Here is a 16,136-nt window from a genome sequence, read left to right as displayed (position 1 = left end):
CGGTATTACTCTTATTGATAATATTGTTAATGATGATGTTTTGCCCAGAATAACATCACATAATATAACTCATGTGCATGATATTAAACGGATTCGACTTTTTGGATACTAAAACAACCACGTGCGTATTGTAGTGTTCCTTCTAGGCTGTTTCAGCAGGGTGCTGCACCCTGCCCATTTTTGAAATGTGAAAAAGCACTCTGTCCTTTTTCAGTGCACCCTGCAGGACCATAAATTGCCCCCTTGTATACAGAATGCAACAGTCAGAGTGCATGTTACAATGTTGTCATCTACTCCTTGCCCACCTCTGAAATTGGAACACAATTTCTATCCTTTAGCCAACTGGATGGCAGAGGAGGCACTGTAAATAACACAGCACTCTGATAAAGAGGGAAAGAACAGGGTAAGTAGTGAGCATGTATTGCTTACAGTATTTCCCTAGTACAACAGACTTATTTTTTTCCTATATATTTTAATCCATTGTTTAACTTTTCTGTTTTATAACACATATGGATTATAACTACTTCAGCACTGGAAAAGACATTTATAATTATCTACTTAAGTATATGCTACAGCCGATCTTTCAAGAAGACTGGACATATACAGTATGTTTCTCAGTACATATGTTAGGTGCAGAGCCGTAACTACGTGTGTGCCAAGGGGGCTTGGCACACAGCGCAGTTGCCCTGGGGGCGCACGGCCAGCGGCATGTAATGAGTCAAATTGACTCATTACATGCCGCCTCTGTGTGCGCCGTGCGCCGCGCTGGAGGAGAGAGACCAGCGCCGGAGGCAGCGGACAAGGAGGAGGAGGGAGGGGGAGCAGGGAGCCGCAGCAGCGCTATGTTATTGGTAGTAAGCGCCGCTGCAGCATCCCCCTCTCCTTCCGTATTGGCTGCCCGGCAGCCAATACAGAAGGAGAGGGGGATGCTGCAGCGGCGCTTACTACCAATAACATAGCGCTGCTGCGGCTCCCTGCTCCCCCTCCCTCCTCCTCCTTCTCATCTCACTGCCGCCACCGAGGGAGCAGCACGAGGAGCCTGTCAACGGGGAGAAGGTAAGTATATTCCCCCCCCCCCCTCTCTCTCTCTCTCTGTCTCTCTCTCTCTCTCTCGGACACCGCCTGCCGCAATGTGTAAAAAATGGGACTGGCTGCCGCAATGTGTAAAAAATGGGACTGGCTGCCGCAATGTGTAAAAAATGGGGATGGCTGCCGCAATGTGTAAAAAATGGGACTGGCTGCCGCAATGTGTAAAAAATGGGGATGGCTGCCGCAATGTGTAAAAAATGGGACTGGCTGCCGCAATGTGTAAAAAATGGGGATGGCTGCCGCAATGTGTAAAATGGGACTGGCTGCCGCAATGTGTAAAATGGGACTGGCTGCCGCAATGTGTAAAAAATGGGGACTGGCTGCCGCAATGTGTAAAATGGGGTCCTGGCTGCCGCAATGTGTAAAATGGGACTGGCTGCCGCAATGTGTAAAAAGGGGGACTGGCTGCCGCAATGTGTATAAAGGGGGACACAGTCTGCCGTAATGTGTAAAAACTGGGACGCTGTCTGCTGTAATTGTAAAAAAGGGACGCTGTCTGCCGCAATGTGTAAAAAGAAGGACCGGCTGCCGCAATGTGTTAAAAGGGAGACTGGCTGCTGTAATGTGTAAAAAGGGGGACTGGCTGCCGCAATGTGTAAAAAGGGGGACACTGTCTGCTGTAATGTATAAAAGGGGCTCTACCTGGTGTAGTGGCGCTACTGTGCAGCGTAATTTGAATAATGTAGACTACTGTGCACCGTAGTATGAATTGCTACTATTTTGTGGCCACGCCCCTTCCCGTGAAGCCACGCCCCTAGAAATTTTTTGCGCGCCCTGCCCCTATCTTACATGGGGGGGGGGGCACTGTCGTTTCTTGCACACAGCGCTAAAATGCCTAGTTACGGCACTGGTTAGGTGTCTTATATGTATGCATGGGTATATGATTTACTAAGGGCAAAATGTATGTACGAAAACTATAAACATATGCACTATGCTTTGTGCGCAAAGCGTCACATCAAAAATGTGCCCTTCAAAATAAAAATGTGCCCTCTTCAATGCCCAGCACCCTGCCCTAAAAAAATCCTAGAGTGAACGCTATTATTGTATGTCAACGCTGATCAATGTTACCATTCTTTATTGCAGATTCTCTGTGTATATAAATATATGCAAGTTCACCAATGTATAGGGGTATATTTATCATTCCCGGCAGTAGGGCCCCAGTAAGTACAATTTTATTTCTACATATTATGGCAAAAAGAAATAATTGGGGGGGGGGGGGATAATTAACAAACGCTTGTGCAACATAAATCTGCAATTGGTGGGGGGGGTCAGGGAGAGAGAAGCAGCTGACAGGGAGGAATTAGAAAATCCCCCTTTGACTATGCCCTTCCTATAAGTTTGGAACAGCTACAGTATTGCCACCCAAGGATGGCATTAGTTATCAGATAAATCTTGGAAAACCTAAGATTTCGTTTTTTTTTAAATTGGAACAAACCGCAGTCACAATTAGGGCCGCCATCAGGAGAGTACTGGGGGCACAGCTGTCCCGAACCCGGCCTCTCTGATAGAGAGGGGAGGGCACGGGCCGCCGCCTGTCCCTGTCATTCCACTGCCCTCTATCCTCCCGCAGCTCTGCATTGAAAATGTCCCTCCCAAAATAGCTGACACCACAGAGGAGACAGTTATTGTAGATACTGGAGGAGCCCTCTATTATCTTTAATAACTGTCTCAGGCAGCGGCCATTTAGGGAGGGTCGTTTTCAATAGACTGAAGCATGAAGCAGGAAGGCAGCAGACAGAAGACCTTCAGCAGCACACCCAGAGCGGCGGCGACCGGGTGGAAGAAGGAATCCTATGACAACGAGGGGAACCTCTGACAACGAGCAGGTACTTGCATGATTATTGTGGTAAAAAGGGCATTAATGTGTGGGGCAGGGGCATTAATGTGGGGACTTAATATGGTGCAAGGTATATATATATATATATATATATATATATATATATATATATATATATATATATATATATATATATATATCCCTGCCTATTTTGTCAGTCCTGGGCTCCACAATTTCTGATGGCAGCCCTGGTCACAATTGACAGTAATAAGGACTGTGGGCTGTAGCTTGTCTGATATCTCCTGTTAGAGTTTTCTTAAACTTAAAAATTGCCATTTGCGCATGATTTTATCCTTCAGAAATAGACCCAACATCTTTTGCTCATATTTATAAACTGCCTTTAGATAACTTTCCTTACATTAAACAGGACATAATTATGTACTGTATATCTATGTTGCTATAGCCCTATGGCTTTTGTTGTGCTGATAAAGTTTGCGATGTCTTGTACGTGAGGTGTGTGGAATGCTATCTCAGTGACCCCTCAGTAGCTCGTGCAACATTACATCCAGGAATCCACTTCCAATTTCCTCAAAAGCTCATGTGTACTGGAAATGCAGAAGAACAGGCTAGACTTGTTGTGAGATACAATCACTATGTGTCACACGCTGTCTCTAGCCAATTTGGCTTCCAGTGCGAGATTTAAAAATGCGCCCCCCCATGACATAAAAAAATGTGCCCCCCCCCCACACACACACACACACCTTGATGAAAAAAAAAAAAAAAGTTGCGCGCACACACGACAAGGGGGCGTGGCCTCATCTAAATGGGTGTGGCCTCATTTAAATGGGCATGGCCTCGTCTGAAAAGACTACCTCACAATCCAGTTTTTGACCCTGCTCCAACAGATCACGACCACCACAGGAATAAAAAATTCTACCATATTAAGCCCCACACAGTAATGCCCCCTGCACCATATTATGCCACACACCACAATGCCCTTGAAACATTAAATCCCCACAGTACGGCAGGCAAGAGTCCCCATTTCACACATTACGGCAGGTGTCCCCATTTTACACATTGAGGGAGAGAGAGAGAGAATACTTACAGAGTCGATTACCACTCTTCGGTCCGCCTCACTAGTCGCTCCTCGCGCCGGCCTTTTCCTCTTCCTAACTTGGATCCCCCTCTTTACTCCGCTCGGGGGGGGGGGGGGGGGGAGAGTTTCGCGTCGTGCGGGGTTGCGTCGTGCGGGGTTGCGTCGTGACGTAACGACGCAACCGCGTCATTCCGTGAAACTCCGCCCCCCGAGCGGGTTACTTGGGGAGAAATAGGAGGGGGAAGCAGGGAGCCACAGTTAGTGCCACGGCGGGCGCCCAGTGCGGTTGCACTGCTCGCCTGCCCCAAGAAACGGCCCTGTCTGTTACCTGCATTTTTCAAATGCCAAAAATTAACAACATTGTGGGGTGTATTCAATAAGAGTCGGAAACTGTCGTCTTGTAGGAAAGACGGCAGTTTCCGACTGGAATAGGTCGGAAGAGGTTACGACCTATTCAATAGGGGCACATTTCGTAGTACCTGCCGATCCACCTGCTACTGTCGGAAACGGAGCAAAATCCGACAGGTTTTGGCCCCCTTTCCGACAAACTCAATCCGACTCGAAAAAAAGTTGGATTGAGGTGAGGAGACGGGGAGCGGTTCGGCGTGCTACGGGGATGAGAGGTACCTTGACGGCCATCCCCCGGCCAGGCACCACTTTCCCTGTAGTGCCTCCCCCGCCGCAGACATCACCCGCGCTGCCAGCTCCGGTCGCCACTCTGCTCCCCCCGCCGGCCGCCTCACGCTGCTCCCCCCACCAGCCGCCTCACGCTGCTCCCCCCCAACCAGCCGCTGCTCTCTACTCCCCCCACCGCTGCTGTCAGCGCACCCAGCAGCCGCCGACAAAAGCGGCAGGACAGGACACAGGGAACGGCCAAATCCGACTGTCTGATTTGGCCCCTCTTTGAATAGGGGTTGCCTGGTCCATTCCGACAACTGCATGTCGGAATGGACCCGATTCTTATTGAATATACAATAATAATATACATTTGGTGCTTCAAAGCGGAGAGCTGCAAAAACCTCTATGCCCACCTGTAGGGCAAAACTATAGTTTAGGAAGGTACAAAGGTGTGGTTTTCGCGCAATCTCCTGTTGTGATAAGATATAGTCACAGTAATATATCCTTGTATCCCCCTTCTTATGGTGGGATGGATGCCAAGATAGATTCACAATGTATAGTTCCAATAAAGATGCCCAAAAATACGTAACTCCCTTATTCACTCCAATCCGTTTGAGTAATAGGTTCTCCAATTCTCTCTTCACTTTTGGTTCAGAGAAATGTTAGTTCTTCATCTCCAATATATGTAAAGAAGAAATAGGAGAAACCACAATAGTGTAACTCAATTTTAACATAAGAACAAGGGTATAAAACATATGGCTGGCAGCGTACCTCAGAATAAGGTGTATAATGCACACCAAATCTCGTTTGTAATATTAGTGATGTGCACCGGAATTTTTCGGGTTTTGTGTTTTGGTTTTGTATTCGGTTCCACGGCCGTGTTTTGGATTCGGACGCATTTTGGCAAAACCTCCCTGAAAATTTTTTGTCGGATTCGGGTGTATTTTGGATTCGGGTGTTTTTTTTACAAAAAAACCTCAAAATCATCTTAAATCATAGAATTTGGGGGTCATTTTGATCCCATAGTATTATTAACCTCAATAACCATAATTTCCACTCATTTTCAGTCTATTCTGAACACCTCACACCTCACAATGGTGGTCATTCCGAGTTGTTCGCTCGGTAATTTTTTTCGCATCGCAACGATTTTCCGCTAATTGCGCATGCGCAATGTTCGCACTGCGACTGCGCCAAGTAAATTTGCTATGCAGTTAGGAATTTTACTCACGGCATTACAAGGTTTTTTCTTCGTTCTGGTGATCGTAATGTGATTGACAGGAAGTGGGTGTTTCTGGGCGGAAACTGCCCGTTTTATGGGTGTGTTTGAAAAAACGCTGCCGTTTCTGGGAAAAACGCGGGAGTGTCTGGGCGAACGCTGGGAGTGTTTGTGACGTCAAACCAGGAACGAAACTGACTGAACTGATCGCAGTTGCCGAGTAAGTGTGGAGCTACTCAGAAACTGCTAAGAAGTGTCTATTCGCAATTCTGCTAATCTTTAGTTCGCAATTTTACTATGCTAAGATTCACTCCCAGTAGGCGGCGGCTTAGCGCGTGCAAAGCTGCTAAAAGCAGCTTGCGAGCGAACAACTCGGAATGACCACCAATATTATTTTTAGTCCTAAAATTTGCACCGAGGTCGCTGAATGACTAAGCTAAGCGACCCAAGTGGCCGACACAAACACCTGGCCCATCTAGGAGTGGCACTGCAGTGTCAGACAGGATGGCACTTCAAAAAAATAGTCCCCAAACAGCACATGATGCAAAGAAAAAAAGAGGCGCAATAAGGTAGCTGTGTGACTAAGCTAAGCGACACAAGTGGCCGACACAAACACCTGGCCCATCTAGGAGTGGCACTGCAGTGTCAGACAGGATGGCACTTCCAAAAATAGTCCCCAAACAGCACATGATGCAAAGAAAAATGAAAGATAAAAGAGGTGCAAGATGGAATTGTCCTTGGGCCCTCCCACCCACCCTTATGTTGTATAAACAGGACATGCACACTTTAACAAACCCATCATTTCAGCGACAGGGTCTGCCACACGACTGTGACTGAAATGACTGCTTGGTTTGGGCCCCCACCAAAAAAAAGAAGCAATCAATCTCTCCTTGCACAAACTGGCTCTACAGAGGCAAGATGTCCACCTCCTCCTCTTCCTCACCCCTTTCACTGTGTACATCCCCCTCCTCACAGATTATTAATTCGTCCCCACTGGAATCCACCATCTCAGGTCCCTGTGTACTTTCAGGAGGCAATTGCTGGTGAATGTCTCCACGGAGGAATTGATTATAATTAATTTTGATGAACATCATCTTCTCCACATTTTCTGGAAGTAACCTCGTACGCCGATTGCTGACAAGGTGAGCGGCTGCACTAAACACTCTTTCGGAGTACACACTGGAGGGGGGGCAACTTAGGTAAAATAAAGCCAGTTTGTGCAAGGGCCTCCAAATTGCCTCTTTTTCCTGCCAGTATACGTATGGACTGTCTGACGTGCCTACTTGGATGCGGTCACTCATATAATCCTCCACCATTCTTTCAATGGTGACAGAATCATATGCAGTGACAGTAGACGACATGTCAGTAATCGTTGGCAGGTCCTTCAGTCCGGACCAGATGTCAGCACTTGCTTCAGACTGCCCTGCATCACCGCCAGCGGGTGGGCTCGGAATTCTTAGCCTTTTCCTCGCACCCCCAGTTGCGGGAGAATGTGGAGGAGCTGTTGACGGGTCACGTTCCGCTTGACTTGACAATTTTCTCACCAGCAGGTCTTTGAACCTCTGCAGACTTGTGTCTGCCGGAAAGAGAGATACAACGTAGGTTTTAAATCTAGGATCGAGCACGGTGGCCAAAATGTAGTGCTCTGATTTCAACAGATTGACCACCCGTGAATCCTGGTTAAGCGAATGAAGGGCTCCATCCACAAGTCCCACATGCCTAGCGGAATCGCTCTGTTTTAGCTCCTCCTTCAATGTCTCCAGCTTCTTCTGCAAAAGCCTGATGAGGGGAATGACCTGACTCAGGCTGGCAGTGTCTGAACTGACTTCACGTGTGGCAAGTTCAAAGGGTTGCAGAACCTTGCACAACGTTGAAATCATTCTCCACTGCGCTTGAGTCAGGTGCATTCCCCCTCCTTTGCCTATATCGTAGGCAGATGTATAGGCTTGAAAGGCCTTTTGCTGCTCCTCCATCCTCTGAAGCATATAGAGGGTTGAATTCCACCTCGTTACCACCTCTTGCTTCAGATGATGGCAGGGCAGGTTCAGGACTGTTTGCTGGTGCTCCAGTCTTCGGCACGCGGTGGCTGAATGCCGAAAGTGGCCCGCAATTCTTCGGGCCACCAACAGCATCTCTTGCATGCCCCTGTCGTTTTTTAAATAATTCTGCACCACCAAATTCAATGTATGTGCAAAACATGGGACGTGCTGGAATTTGCCCAGATGTAATGCACGCACAATATTGGTGGCGTTGTCCGATGTCACAAATCCCCAGGAGAGTCCAATTGGGGTAAGCCATTCTGCGATGATGTTCCTCAGTTTCCGTAAGAGGTTTTCAGCTGTGTGCGTATTCTGGAAAGCGGTGATACAAAGCGTAGCCTGCCTAGGAATGAGTTGGCGTTTGCGAGATGCTGCTACTGGTGCCGCCGCTGCTGTTCTTGCTGCGGGTGGCAATACATCTACCCAGTGGGCTGTCACAGTCATATAGTCCTGAGTCTGCCCTGCTCCACTTGTCCACATGTCCGTGGTTAAGTGGACATTGGGTACAACTGCATTTTTTAGGACACTGGTGACTCTTTTTCTGACGTCTGTGTACATTTTCGGTATCGCCTGCCTAGAGAAATGGAACCTAGATAGTATTTGGTACCGGGCACACAGTACCTCAATCAAGTCTCTAGTTCCCTGTGAATTAGAATCAGAATCAGCTTTATTGGCCAGGTGTACTCACGTACACTAGGAATTCTTTGTGGTACAATGCATCGCCAAGCAGCAACATGAAGGGGGAATCCATAGCATATGAAGGGGGAAGAACATAGCATACATTACACACATTACACGTATGAGTTGATACTGCACATTGCAACTGTACAATAGACTCAACATATTAGACATATTATACACGTAGGACTAAACACAAAGGCTGCTTGGCAGAGCAGCACCGAGGCAGCCATCCGCGGCGCCAACTAGAACTCAAACAATGCACATAATACAGAAGATTTAAGTATTACATCAAAAGATAAACCACACAGACAATAAAGACAGAAAGCATAATGCAGGGTTGGTGTAAGCATTTTGGGTAATAACCTCCAGGGGCTGTGTATTCCACCCTCACAAGGTACCAGGTGCGGCAGCCATCTTAGGCGCTCTGCGTAGGATTACCCAGGGTGGAATAGTCCACCCCCAGAAGAGAACACAAAACGGGGAGATTGCAGAGTCCTTAGGTTCAGAGTAGGGTTCCAGTAAAACCATCAGGTCCATGTATTTTTCATCCCATCCACAAGTTTACCAGATAAGGCAGCCATGTTGGGCGCACTACGAAGGTTACACAGTGGGAGATGAGCCATACAAGGGCCAAATGCATTTACGGGAAAACTGACACGAGTGTAGGAGTATGCTATACCCTGCATGGAAAGATCCAAATGAAGCACACCCTGCCCATGGAGGAACCATCCGAGGCAGCCATGTGAGGCGCACTGTGTAGGTTAGTGCTGGCAGGGTGTGCAACCAATGGAAAACAGTGGATACCGGAAACACGTTTCTCACCACCCAGGCTGCCAAGGCCTGAGTTATCCGCTTTGCAGCAGGATGACTGCTGTGATATTTCATCTTCCTCGCAAAGGACTGTTGGACAGTCAATTACTTACTGGAAGTAGTACAAGTGGTCTTCCGACTTCCCCTCTGGGATGACGATCGACTCCCAGAAACAACAACAGCAGCGCCAGCAGCAGTAGGCGTTACACTCAAGGATGCATTGGAGGAATCCCAGGCAGGAGAGGACTCGTCAGACTTGCCAGTGACATGGCCTGCAGGACTATTGGCTTTCCTGTCTAAGGAGGAAATTGACACTGAGGGAGTTGGTGGTGTGGTTTGCAGGAGCTTGGTTACAAGAGGAAGGGATTTAGTGGTCAGTGGACTGCTTCCGCTGTCATCCAAAGTTTTTGAACTTGTCACTGACTTCTGATGAATGCGGTCCAGGTGACGTATAAGGGAGGATGTTCCTAGGTGGTTAACGTCCTTACCCCCACTTATTAAAGCTTGACAAAGGCAACACACGGCTTGACACCAGTTGTCCGCATTTCTGTTGAAATAATTCCACACCGAAGGTGTGATTTTTTTTGTATTTTGACCAGGCATGTCAATGGCCATACTCGTCCCACGGATAACAGGTGTCTCCCCGGGTTCCTGACTTACACAAACCACCTCAACATCAGAATCCTCCTTGTCAATTTCCTCCCCAGCGCCAGCAACACCCATATCCTCATCCTGGTGTACTTCAACAGTGACATCTTCAATTTGACTATCAGGAACTGGACTGCGGGTGCTCCTTCCAGCACTTGCAGGGTGCGTGCAAATGGTGGAAGGCGCAACCTCTTCCCGTCCAGTGTTGGGAAGGTCAGGCATCGCAACCGACACAATTGGACTCTCCTTGGGGATTTGTGATTTAGAAGAACGCACAGTTCTTTGCTGTGCTTTTGCCATCTTAACTCTTAAGCTTTCTAGCAGGAGGATGAGTGCTTCCATCCTCATGTGAAGCTGAACCACTAGCCATGAACATAGGCCAGGCCCTCAGCCGTTCCTTGCCACTCCGTGTCATAAATGGCACATTGGCAAGTTTACGCTTCTCCTCAGACGATTTTGATTTAGATTTTTGGGTCATTTTACTGAGCTTTATTTTTTTGGATTTTACATGCTCTCTACTATGACATTGGGCATCAGCCTTGGCAGACGACGTTGATGGAATTTCATCGTCTCGGCCATGACTAGTGGCAGCAGCTTCAGCACGAGGTGGAAGTGGATCTTGATCTTTCCCTATTTTACCCTCCACATTTTTGTTCTCCATTTTTTAATGTGTGGAATTATATGCCAGTAATATATCAATAGCAATGGCCTACTACTATATATACTGCGCACAACTGAAATGCACCACAGGTATGGATGGATAGTATTCTTGACGACACAGAGGTAGGTAGAGCATTGGCCTACTGTACCGTACTGCTATATATTATATACTGGTGGTCAGCAAACTGTGCAAAACTGAAATGCACCACAGGTATGGATGGATAGTATACTTGACGACACAGAGGTAAGTAGAGCAGTGGCCTACTGTACCGTACTGCTATATATTATATACTGGTGGTCAGCAAAATGTGCAAAACTGAAATGCACCACAGGTATGGATGGATAGTATACTTGACGACACAGAGGTAGGTAGAGCAGTGGCCTACTGTACCGTACTGCTATATATTATATACTGGTGGTCAGCAAACTGTGCAAAACTGAAATGCACCACAGGTATGGATGGATAGTATACTTGACGACACAGAGGTAGGTAGAGCAGTGGCCTACTGTACCGTACTGCTATATTATTATATACTGGTGGTCAGCAAACTGTGCAAAACTGAAATGCACCACAGGTACGGATGGATAGTATACTTGACAATACAGAGGTAGGTAGAGCAGTGGCCTACTGTACCGTACTGCTATATATATATATATATATATATATATATATATATATATATATATATATATATATATAGTTATACTGGTGGTCAGCAAAATTCTGCACTGTCCTCCTACTATATACTACAATGCAGCACAGATATGGAGCGTTTTTCAGGCAGAGAACGTATAATACTGGTGGTCACTGGTCAGCAAAACTCTGCACTGTCCTCCTACTATATAATACTGCTGGTCCCCAGTCCCCACAATAAAGCAATTAGCACACTGAGCACAGATATTTGCAGCACACTGAGCACAGATATGGAGCGTTTTTCAGGCAGAGAACGTATAATACTGGTGGTCACTGGTCAGCAAAACTCTGCACTGTCCTCCTACTATATAATACTGCTGGTCCCCAGTCCCCACAATAAAGCAATTAGCACACTGAACACAGATGTTTGCAGCACACTGAGCACAGATATGGAGCGTTTTTCAGGCAGAGAACGTAGATATTTGCACTTGCAGCACACTGAGCACAGATATTTGCAGCACACTGAGCACAGATATTTGCAGCACACTGAGCAGATATTTGCAGCACACTGAACACAGAAACTGAGAGGACGCCAGCCACGTCCTCGCACGATCATCTCCAATGCACAAGTAAAAAATAGCGGCGACGCGCGGCTCCTTATATAGAATACGAATCTCGCGAGAATCCGACCGCGGGATGAGGACGTTCGGGCGCGCTCGGGTTAACCGAGCAAGGTGGGAGGATCCGAGTTGCTCGGACCAGTGATAAAAAAAGGTGAAGATCGGGCGGGTTCGGATCCAGAGGATCCGAACTCGCTCATCACTAGTTTGTATAATGTCTGTGGCGACTCCCTGGGGTAAGAATCCACCGTCAGAATCCAAAACTGGGTCGCTATCCAGGCAGATGCTGTTCAGCGACGCGTTTCAGCTCACCGGAGCCTTTATCAAGGTGTTTGGGCTGATGTAAATATAGGTATATAGATACCCCTTCCTGAAGTTTCATTGGTGGATTCATTCCAGGAAGTGAATTTCCTTTATGCATCTTGTTGTTTCAAAATACAATAAAACTCATATAAAAAGTAGTCTCTATTTAACATACATTTCATTAAAATCAACATTAATCAAAAATTATTTTTATTATCCTCAAAATTAATATAATTCATTAAAAAACTACTTCCGGTATGATTCCGGATGTAGCTAATATCCACGTGTGTTTGCTATATTCACTCCCCCCAGTCCCGGAGTCCAAACCGATTCTCCGTTCTAGTGGAGCTAAGTGTGCGGCGCTGCTCTGATCCCCGGTGGAAGCGTCTTGTACCGACTTCCGCTTTGTGTTCCACCTCGACGCTTGCGTTCCATCTACGGCCGGCGCTTCCTGTTTCGCGTTCCATTTGCTGTGGAAAGCAAAAGCCGGGTATAGTGACATTCACTGGCGCTTCCTACTACAAAAGGGGGGATTTGGCTATTGTTATATAGATGGAATATCTCCATATATGTTTAATTAGATGGAAAACTATATAATTAAAATGCTTTTGAAAATAAAAGATTTTTTTTTTTTACACAATTATTTTGTCTCTTAATAACTCTCATAGAAGCATGTTAATTTCTTAAAATTGTTAGATGGAGTTAAAATTAGATATAGTTGTATAAAGAAATTGGTGGCTTAATCACAACTGTACAAACATTTATATAAATGGTTTTATATATTAATCCTATTAGAAAAGCGGTTTCATGGAAAGTATGTGTAAATGCCATAACCCAGTGGTTCTCAAACTCGGTCCTCAGGACCCCACACGGTTCACGTTTTCCATTTCACCCGGCAGCTGCACTGTGTATCACCAACTGTCACATTTTAAAAATCTACAGGTGACCTGCAAAACATGAACCATGTGGGGTCCTGAGGACCGAGTTTGAGAACCTGTGCCATAACCTATTATACTATAGGAACCATTTGATTTCAAAATCAGTATTTATTCCTTTTGGATGGAGGGTTTTCATCTCATAGATAGCTCTCATTTCAGTGGTAGCCAAATTATTTTCTATTGATTTTTTTCTCCATTGTTTTTCCACTGTTTTAATTTCTATAACATTTTTGATTCCTGATATTGAACTTGAATGTTTTTCCTTAAAATGTAGGGAGGAGGAGTGTTTTTCATAACCTTTCTTAATATTTCGAAGATGTTCGGACCATCTCTTTTTTAATGGTCTTGTGGTCCGTCCTATATATTGTAAGTTGCATTTACATTCTATAATGTAAATGCAATTACTACTGTTACACGTGATGAAGTTGGATATTTCAAATTCTTGTTTAGTAGATGTCGACTGATAATGGGTGGTTTTACTCATTTGTCCCTGATGGTTTCTGCACATTAGACAGAGTCCGCATCTATGGAATCCTTTTGTTTTGATTCTCCCCTCTCTTTTAGATGGTATGGAACTTTTGACCAGTTTGTTTTTCACATGATTGGCTTTTTTATAAATGAATTTAGGTTTTCTAGGGATAATAGTACCTATTATAGGATCTTTGGTCAGAAGATGCCAATGCTTGCAGATGATTTTCTCTACTTGTTTGTATTGCCCATTATACGTAGTGATAAACGGCAGTAGGATTTCTTCTTTGTTAGGGTTGATCTTCTCCTTACTTTCTAATAATTCTTCTCTTTCCATACTGGCTATTTCTTCCAATGGTTTTTGTAATTCATCTTCTGTATAGCCTCTGGTCAAGAATTTTTCCTTGAGGTCTGTTGCTTGTTCTAAAAATGTTGATGTTTCTGTACAGTTTCTTCGTAATCTTCTCATTTGTCCCTTTGGGATGTTCTTTAGCCAGGTTGGGTGATGATTACTATTTTTTGGAATGTATGAGTTACTGTCAGTTGGTTTATTAAAGTTTTTTGTTTGTAAACTGTTGTTTTTGATGTAAATTGTCAAATCCAGGAAGGTTATTTCTTCTTTACTGATATTATACGTCAGGTTGATATTGACTTTGTTTTTGTTTAGCTCCTTGCAAAAACTGTTTAAATTTTCCAATCCACCTTCCCATATGAATATTATATCGTCGATAAATCGATACCACAAGATGACGTTATTTATAAATTTGTTGTTGTTCCAAATCACTGACTCCTCCCAATGTCCCATAAATAAGTTGGCGTATGCCGGTGCGAAATGAGTTCCCATGGCTGTTCCTCTTTTTTGTTCGTAGAACATTCCATTATGCCAGAAAAAGTTGTTCTTTAAAATAAACTCGATGCTCCTAAGGGTCAGTTCAAGTCTTGATGGATCCATATTAGATTTCTCTAGGTAGAATTTCGTGGCTTCTATCCCTTTTTGATGTTCGATTATTGTATATAAGGTGCTCACGTCCGCTGTAATTAATGTATAATTCTCCTTCCATTCTATGGTCTTCAATTTTCTAAGGATATCTGTGGTATCCTTTATGTACGATTTTAATTTTAGGACTTCTGGTTGTAGATGGTAGTCAACGAAATGTGACAGGTTGGAGGTTATGGATTCCGTTCCTGCCACTATCGGCCGTCCAGGTGGGTTTCTCAGGTCTTTGTGGATTTTTGGTAGAATATAAAACACTGGTAGCATAGGATTATTATGAACAATATGTTTAAATTCGTTTTCAGATAGTGTACCTTTTTCCTTGTATTCGCCCAAAGTTTTCAAACCAAAATCAAACTTCAATCCGATTTTCAATCGAGGATGCTTCATCGAAAGCTTCCAGAAAGCAGTAAGCATGGAAATAGAAGAAATTAATAGCTCTTAAGAATCTAGAAAAGAATGAAAAGATAACCATCAAACCTGCCGATAAGGGGGGTAGCATAGTCATTATGGATAGTGAAAAGTATGAAGCGGAAATAAAAAAACAACTTAGCGATAAGGAAACATATAATGTCCTGAAAACCAACCCTAGTGAACGAATAGAGAAGTCACTCAAAAATCTATTGGGCGAATACAAGGAAAAAGGTACACTATCTGAAAACGAATTTAAATATATTGTTCATAATAATCCTATGCTACCAGTGTTTTATATTCTACCAAAAATCCACAAAGACCTGAGAAACCCACCTGGACGGCCGATAGTGGCAGGAACGGAATCCATAACCTCCAACCTGTTGCATTTCGTTGACTACCATCTACAACCAGAAGTCCTAAAATTAAAATCATACATAAAGGATACCACAGATATCCTTAGAAAATTGAAGACCATAGAATGGAAGGAGAATTATATATTAATTACAGCGGACGTGGATCCATCAAGACTTGAACTGACCCTTAGGAGCATTGAGTTTATTTTTTTATTTTTTTTAATATAATTTTTATTGAAACACTCAAAAATCCATAATACATACAAATTCCTTGATAACCTTGAAATTATCCTTAAAAAGTTCTATGCAGAGCTTCGTACATGACATTAGCCAGATACTAATACAAACGTACATCTCAATATTCTGAAACAACGCATTATTCAGACATACAGCAGGCATATCTGTTGTACAAAAAATACAGTTCAGTGTCTTTTCCCATGAGACTATGTATTTAAAGATCATTCCCATTCAGCCCCCTGTGTCCCCAACCACCCCTTAGTTTCAATAAGTCAATGGGCGCAAGTGAGGTAATCAGGGTGACACATTTACCGGTGGATCTCCAGATAGTTCTCGAATAGCATACCATTGTGTGAGTTTCAGGGAGTCACGTATTCTGGTATGTAAATCAATTGACAAAATATCAATATAGCTTTCCCAGGTTCCGAAGAGCCCTGCCGATCGCTTCTCTTTCTCCAACATAGTATCAATCCACTCCATGTTAAATACATGGTGTAGTTTTTCTTTAAATAATTTCAGGGTGGGGGGAGTAGCCTCAATC

At 44.6% G+C, this 16,136-nt stretch overlaps 1 protein-coding gene across 1 annotated transcript in view; it reads right to left on the bottom strand.

Annotated features, from left to right (window-relative positions):
* Window positions 1-16,136, bottom strand: part of RASSF3 (Ras association domain family member 3) — a 437,534-nt gene that overhangs the window by 385,420 nt on the left and 35,978 nt on the right. The window lies entirely within an intron of this gene.

The sequence above is a fragment of the Pseudophryne corroboree genome, chromosome 6 (genome assembly GCF_028390025.1).
Source record: "Pseudophryne corroboree isolate aPseCor3 chromosome 6, aPseCor3.hap2, whole genome shotgun sequence".
Taxonomy (NCBI): Eukaryota; Metazoa; Chordata; class Amphibia; order Anura; family Myobatrachidae; genus Pseudophryne; species Pseudophryne corroboree.
The sequence above is the reverse complement of the archived record's forward strand: the minus strand, read 5'-3'. Positions and strand labels throughout refer to the sequence as shown.